This window comes from Adiantum capillus-veneris, chromosome 4 (genome assembly GCF_014529385.1).
Source record: "Adiantum capillus-veneris isolate H3 chromosome 4, ASM1452938v2, whole genome shotgun sequence".
Classification (NCBI taxonomy): Eukaryota; Viridiplantae; Streptophyta; class Polypodiopsida; order Polypodiales; family Pteridaceae; genus Adiantum; species Adiantum capillus-veneris.
Window position 1 is genome coordinate 23,773,951 of NC_140934.1, and position 8,304 is coordinate 23,782,254.

The window sequence follows — 8,304 nt, forward strand, 5'->3', positions numbered from 1 at the left end:
CTAGACGGCTCTGTCTGCCGTGCACGAGGATGGAGAGGGGGGATGTTGAGAATATCCATGGTTCTACTATCCCAGATAGGCACTGGCTGAAGCAGCCCATTGTAGCGGAAACGAAGCCTACGAAGAGTATCAAAATCCCGCGGCATGATAGTGACCCGGTGTGCATGGGCAGCCAGGATATATCCATCGCTGAAGAATTCCACGTGGTAGTCTTCAGCAATTTCTTGAAGGCAGAGGAGTGCACTGCTGGCCCATCGCATGCCGACTCTCCACTGCTCGCAAATCTCCCGCACTACTCGCTGGAAAGGAAGACGTGGAATAGCAGGTTCAACGTGTCGTTCTATCCTGCGCAGCTCTTGCAGTACACCTCTGTGCGCCTCATATCGGCGTCTTCTTGCTTGAGCATTCAAAGATTCACTTGTTGCCCTCCTAGTGCAGGCCTTTACACGAGGCATCTCTACAAATACAATAACACCAAAAGACAACTCATTTGTCAGCACAAGGGACTTCAGATTTAAGGAAAGGTCAGTACCAAGCGAAAAGATGGATAGGAAAGAGTTGCCTTGCCTTATTCGCTCGGTAGTGACTTCAAAAATAGTAATAGCAGATATCACTACCAAGCGAATAGGTTTGCAACCCCTGCAAAAAAATACCTTATTCGCTGGGTGGTGACCTCAAAAAAGTGTACAAGCAAGCGAACAGGTTTGCATCCGCTGATACAAAATGGGGATGATACCATTGATTCTCTCTCCCACGTCCACCTCTCATGAAACCTCATGGCAGTACCACCCCTCATAGACCACTCACTCATAAGCCAGAGCCCAGGCTTTGCTTTTTAGGCATGTCTGAAAGTCTATTTAAGAAGCAGTTGTTTCAGAACCTCCCTCAGGGTTTTGCAGAACAACTAAAAGAAGCTTAGGATAGTGGCGATGCCTTTCCAAGGTATACTCCCGCAGCGCCAGCAACACCGCATTCGGGCCCTCCTCATGAGGTCCCCCCTTGGCCCTCCCCCGATGTTACCTTTAATGTTCTCGACCGACACAGCTCAGGAGTGGCTGCTGTCAACACGGGAGTCAATTCTCGAGGTAAGTTGCTAGTAATTCTTTGCTTTCTGCTCCCAATTTCCAAGCTCCTAGTTTGAAGAGCTTACTTGCTAAATGCTCTGTGCAGGATGCTAGCCTGAAGCTGTAGCAAATGCTGATCGTCATGCAGAGGGTCTCAATCCTTAAAAACTCTCTGGAAGTAAGAAGGCCTGAAGACATGCAGCGATTGCTCGCCGAGAATGGCTCTATGGAGGCAATCATTAATTGGCTTCAGGAAATGAAGGATGAAGTGCTTGAGCTAGCCAGTAAATATGAGGAAGCCATTAGCTTTGCAAACATGCATTGTGAAGAGATAGCCTGGCTATGAACCCTAAACCCCTAAACCCTAAACCCCCCGGAAATTAATAGGCCACTCTTTGTAAAGTCTGAAGTGTTTTCTAACTCAAACCCGGTGTTCAGTTGTAATTTTGTTTCTTTCTTATAAAATCAAAAGGCGTATTTGGCAAAAGAAAACCCTAAATCCGCAACAAGCAGGGGTTACCTTCCCCTTATTTGCTTAGTATTGACCTCTGTACTAGCAGACATCACTTAACTTTTCTTTTGGTCAGTACCAAGCGAATAGGGCCCTTCGGACTAGGTGACCTTACCTTATTCGCTTAGTACTGACCATCTACATAAAATACAAGCGCACTGGACCGAAATCAAAACGCGTATTTGGCAAAAGAAAGCCCTAAATCCGCAACAAGCAGGGGTTTCCTTCCCCTTATTTGCTTAGTATTGACCTCTGTACTAGCATACATCACTTAGCTTTTCTTTTGGTCAGTACCATGCGAATAGGACCCTTCGGACTTGGTGACCTTACCTTATTTTCTTGGTACTGACCAACTACACAAAATTAAAGCGCACGGGACCGAAATCAAAAGGCGTATTTGGCAAAAGAAAACCCTTAATCCGCAACAAGCAGGGGTTACCTTCCCCTTATTTGCTTAGTATTGACCTCTGTACTAGCAGACATCATTTAACTTTTCTTTTGGTCAATGCCAAGCAAATAGGACCCTTCGAACTAAGTGACCTTACCTTATTTGCTTGGTACTGACCAACTACACAAAATACAAGTGCACAGAAGGGTAGTAAGTAGCATACCTCTTCACTGTGTGTAGAGTTCCGCATCGCTGAAGCACTATAGAACAAGAGTAAGAGAAGGAGGATGCGCGAGAGTAAGAGGTGATGGAGTTTGCTTACCGTGTAGCGTCAATGGGGGTAGAGTTAATTAGAATGATGCGCAGTAGAGGACGTGAAAAGAGGCAGAATAGTTGAAACTTGAGATGTTTGGTGGGGGTAATGCCTCAACTTAGAATGCTTACCTCGGGGAGGGTGACAACTTCACTTATGCGTGAGATTGCGATTGGTAAATCGTACTGCATGGGAATCTGAGACCATTTAATACTGGTTGTCCTTGAGAGCGCAGCCCACGTGCCTTTTTTAGTGACCGTTAAGGGTCAGACAGACGCCAATCGCCCTTGCAGTCGCCATCTCCATCTCCATCTCGCACCTTCTACCTATCCAGATATCGTGCCTTTGCCTTTTCTGCGCCCTTCCCCTTGGCCAACTCTCGTGATCCTGCGTTTAGAGTCAGACGCCGATCGCCCTTGCATTCGCCATCGCCTTTGCCTTTTCTGCGTCCTTCCCCTTGGCCAGCTCTTGTGATCTTGCGTTTAGAGTCAGACGCCGATCGCCCTTGCATTCGCCATCGCCTTTGCATTTTTTGCGCTCTTCCCCTTGCCCAGCTCTCGTGATCCTGCGTTGAGTGACCTCCACTGGGTCGAGTCCTTTGCTGCCGCGTCGCCATCGCCATCGCCCCCCTACTGGTTCTTCCTGTCGATGGCCTGCGACATCACCATCCAACTCGGCGCCATTGGATATTGCAGAGACAGGTTCTTTCTCCCTGCCTCTCCCCTTCCTGTGTGTTGTTAACTGTGTGCGCACCGAAGCCACTTCGTTAGGGTAAAAACGCATGCATGGTTGGAATAATTACTCATTATGTGATCGTATCGCATTCATGGTTGGAATAATTACTCCTTATGTGGTGACCGTATCGCATTCATGGTTGGAATAATTACTCCTTATGTGATCATGCCTGAGTTTGGGCATAGTGAGTGAGTAGGCCTATAAATCTATCACTGATAACATAATATGCTCTGTTCTTATCCACCTGTTCCGAATGCCACAAGACAGAACCAAGCGAATAGGGCCCTTCGGAGATTCTTGGGGATCCTACTCGCTTGGTACTGACTCAACTAATGTCACCACTTATGACATTAGCGCACGGGACATAACCCGTCGATATGACATTAGCGCACGGGACATAACCAAGCGAATAGAGTTGTTCGGAAATTCTTGGGGGCCCTACTAGCTTGGTTCTGACTCAACTAACGTCAACTCTTATGACTTTAGCACACGGGACAGAACCAAGCGAAGAGGGTCCTTCGGAAATTCTTGGGGACCCTACTCACTTGGTTTTGACTCAACTAACGTCACCTCTTATGACAAGCATCCCACGGTTCAGGCCTGGCTTGGTAGTTCCCGTAAATAGAATCTCCAAAAGTCATTACGAACGAGCCACATGCGGGGAAACTTGCACGTGTGCTCCCCCTCTATCTATCTCTCTCTCTTTCTCTATTTCTCTCTTTCCCTCTATCTCTCTCTTTCTCTATCTTCCTCTCTCCCTCTATCTCTGTCTCTTTCCATGTTTCTCTCTCTCCCTCTATCTCTCTCTTTCCCTATCTCTTTCACTCTCTCTCTCTCTCTCTCTCTCTCTCTCTCTCTCTCTCTCTCTCTCTTCCCTCTCTCCCTCTATCTACCTCTCTCTCTCTCTCTCTCTCTCTCTCTCTCTCTCTCTCCCTCTCCCTCTCCCTCTCTTTCTCCCTCTCCCTCTCCCTCTCTTTCTCTCTCTCATTCCCTTTCTCTCTCCCTCCCTCTCTCTTTCCCTCTCCCTTTCTCTCTCTCTCTCTCTCTCTCTCTCTCTCTCTCTCTCTCTCTCTCTCTCACACACACACACACACACACACATAATCCATTTCCTAACAAATCTACCATGCACATTCATTTGCAAAAAAGCTTTCATATTACAACAACGCGCAAGAAGATTGCATCTACTTCACTAAGCAGCCTACGTCAAATGAATGAGGTATGTGCACTTCTCTTTCTCGCTTTGTTTCTACATTTATGCATGTAAATGTGTGTGTGTGTGTGTGTGTGTGGAGTAGAATACAATAGAAAAAGAGGAAGAGGGGGGGGGGGGGGGGGGGGGGGGGGGGAGGATGTTTTGTGATTACCTTAAGTTGTAGAATGGTTGACCGTTAGGTTGAGCATCCTATGAAAATCGCGGTAAACCCCTTCGAAGACTTCGTCGCAAATGAACCGAAACTCCTTTGCAAACGAACCAAAATGTGTGTGTGTGTGTGTGTGTGTGTGTGTGTGTGTGTGTGTGTGTGTGTGTGTGTGTGTGTGTGTGTGTGTGTGTGTGTGTGTGTGAGTGAAGGTGGATAGGGATGGACAAGGGAGAGAGAGAGTGAGGGTGTGGGAGGTGGAGTAGGGAGGAGGGAGGAAGGAGCTCGGAGCAAGCGCAATGGCGGAGAGGAAGAGGGTAGAGTATGCAGCAAAAATGCAGCATACTTTGCCCTTCTTCCTTTTCTAGGCACCAGTCATTATCGCGACTATTACCACAGCCATTACCTTGGATATTACCATGCAACATCATTTCAAACAAATACAAACGTATTCGAGGTAGCGGGGAGGGAAGTACAAACAACCCCCTCTACCCTTAAATATCAATAATGTCATTTTTAGCCTTTTGATTCTTTTGATAAGGACTTTTATTTTTTTTATAAGTACTTGTTTTTGTAGTACTTTTAGATGTTTTTTAAGTGTATTTTTAAAATACTTTTAGATATTTACAATAAAAAATTAACCCATTTTGCGATTAAAAAATTAACCCATTTGGACGAATTGGATGGACTGCATGGTGATCCTCCCACTAGCTCTACTTCAACAGCTCCTCTGGCGTCTCAGTCGCACTTTGAGGTAGAGGATGAGCACATGTTTGATAGGTGTGATGAGTTACTGGCTCATGTGTGACATGTGCGAGGAGGATTGCCAACAATGCACTCAACGGGCAGCAAAATGGAGGACATATTGCTGGCGAGTGCCCAAACACCTCTTTACAACAGTGCACAGTTGTCTGTGCTTCGAGCATTGTTGGAATTCCCATTATGAAAAATATGGACTCTCCATGGGCCTTGTAAGAATCCCTAATTTCAAGGAAGCCTGCCAAGATTAAGGGGGACAAAGGCTTTGAATGGGGCTATTTTTGTAGGGTCTCCTCCACCTTTGACCCCTAAAAAGGTAGGGGGAAGGGGGGGGGTAACCATTTAAAAAGTAGGGAAGGGGGGGTAAACCATTTGAAAAGTAGGGGGGTAGGGGGTCTTCTCTCTCTAGCTTTTTGGCCATGCAACTTGTAAGTGGCCTCTTAAATCTCCCATGCCACCTAATCAAATCCGTGGGTCAAAGAGGTCAAAAAAATGACTACTTTCAAAAAAACTCTATTTCCCCCTAAAAAGTACCCCCAACATATATACATATTAAAAAAAACATTTTTAAGTTAAATTACCCATAATTCAGCATTTTTTACTCCCTCCAAAACTTTTAGGAAATTCCCCCCAAAATTGAAAACTTTCCCTCCTAATCTAAGCTCCTCTCCTACACCCATCCCCCTTGCACCTCCACCTGTTGCTGCTGCACCTACACACCCATCTCTCCATCCTTCAAGCTCCATCTCTCCATGCTACAATGCCTCTTGACGACGTGACCAATGTCTTAGCAAGCTTTTCATGCGGTAGGTCTCCAGGGCTTTTCCTACCCCTCCTCAAGAGTATGTTCCGACAAAGAAAACATGCTTGGGTACATTACCTTCAGCCAACGAATGCCGCGCTCAAGGGGAGAAGAATGTGGATCTCTAGACAGACGGATGCTTGTACCCAAAGGATCCTTCTCTCAATGTCCATCCGCCTTTTACAAACATTCCATCATTGTTGCAATACGTTGGAAATGGAGAGCAAGGTTTGTTGGGCTACTGCAAGAGACTCAACAGACACGAGATTGCGTGGTCCGAGATCTACTTGCGTCATTGGCAGTTGCTGAATGGGAGTTTCCACAATCTTCAAGATCAGATGCAAACATCTACTAGTGCGCTTGAGGAGGCAAAGAGCACCATCACAACCAAGGAAAATGTAATTAAAAAGCTTGAGGATACTCTTTCACACATGAAGAGTACTGCCATGGGAGGTAGGGTGAGGAAACGAGAGTTGTCTGAAATTCAGACTCTTGCACCATGTGATGGTGCAAGAAAACGAAGGGTGACAGCTATGAGGTAAGATGTTCTGTCCCTCATGTTGTTTAAGTCTAATACCGCTCATCATTGTTGTTTTGGGTAATAGGAACTTCGTCCAAGAAACGTGCGGCGGCAAGAATGCGTCAGCTCGGGCTTCTTTACTTCGTTCTTGTTTCAACAAAGAGGACTTTATTGGGATGCTTGATGCTCCAGAGGCAAAACACTTGAAAGACGCAATCACTAAGAGAGTTCTTAGTGATTTTTCTAATATTATCACTGATCTAGATGTTCATGATATTTGTGATGCTGTTGGGATTAGTACGAAGGGCTATCAAGCAATACATCAAGTGTTAAAAGATGCATTAAGAAGTCGAGGAGTCACGGAAAACCTATTCCCACTTCCTCACCGAGTGGCGATTGCCAAGAGGGTGTCAAATGAAGATGTTGTTCACCGATTAGGGGACTACTTGTATATTGAAGACACGATGCCTCTTCAGCCGCTCCGTAGAAAATCACAAGGAAGGAAGGGCCGCGGGAAGGGAAGCGGTGTTGTTTCTAACAGTGTGTTGTGGACCAAAGGGTTTGTTTACACCAAATTCAACAATATCTTTGTGGACTTGATACGATTGCAGCAGTCCATGGCTGTTTTCTACAATTTGAGTGATGCAGGTTAGTTTAGGGTTGCCTTCATGCTCTATGATGTGTCATAACATGCATTCTGAGGCTTTATATTGTTGGCAGTTCTTGAAGGCAAGCTTGTGTTCGTGCTGAAGTTGGATGAGTGTGTAATTGTCAAAGGGAGAAAGTTGGAGAGAATGAGCATCACGCTTATGAATGAAGCCCTAGCTTATGCCAAGAAATCTTGCAGTTCGAGTGAAGCGACAAAGCCCTCTTTTAGTATGCAATCAGAGAAGGATATATGGTGGCTTGGTGCAATTGAAGTTCCAAAAGAGACACATGAAGTCCTTGCATGGATTTTCAGTAGAGTCCCATGGGTCACAGAGGTCATTAAATCTCAAATAAACGGTGAGAAGCTCATGGTTCCAGGACGTGGGGAGTTTGATGTTGAATGGCATTTAGGTGGTGATCTAAAGACCATAAAGTGCATGCTTGGATGCGAACAAGGTGCAAATTCTTTACTTCCCTGCCCATTCTATGTGAAAGGGCACAAGACAAGTCGAGCAACTCAAGTGGAAGGTCAGGACGAAGATAATGATGACCATATAAATAGGGAGTGGAAAAATTCGGTTCTTTCATGTGATATGCTAGAGGTGCCCAATAGGGATAGCAAAGATCCTAGGTGGAACCCCATAATTCCCTTCTCCCCCAACAATGTTCACTTTTGTACATTGCATGTGTTTATGCGAATATTTGATAGGATCCTAAAGCATCACATTGATTATGCTTTCACAATGAAGCCCCTTCAACGGTCAAAAGACTCCTTGCAGGGGGTGGAGACGCTCCTTAATGAGATTGGATGTCACCAATCAAGGGTGAACATTGTAGCAGAGACTTGTAGGGAGAAGACATATGAGGTGGCACAGAAGGTTTCCATGAATGGAGCCAAGGCACGTCGATTTTTCAAGAAGATCTCAAAGTCTCCAATGCAGGTATCCAAGGCAAGTGTCGATCTAGCAAGTGAGAAGCGGTGGGAGTTGTGGAAAGATTTGTGTTCATGTACGACGGACAAAGATCCCAATGTGGAGGTTGCTAACCAACGCAAGCTAGTATGGTCATTCTTTCAAAAGGTTGTGCAATTGATGAATCTTTCAAGCACCACCGTTGAGCAGCTAGAGGAGTTCAAGAAGGTGCTTTATGAATTCACAAAGGCCGCTAAGGACGGATGGTATGAAAGCAAGATTACACACTACA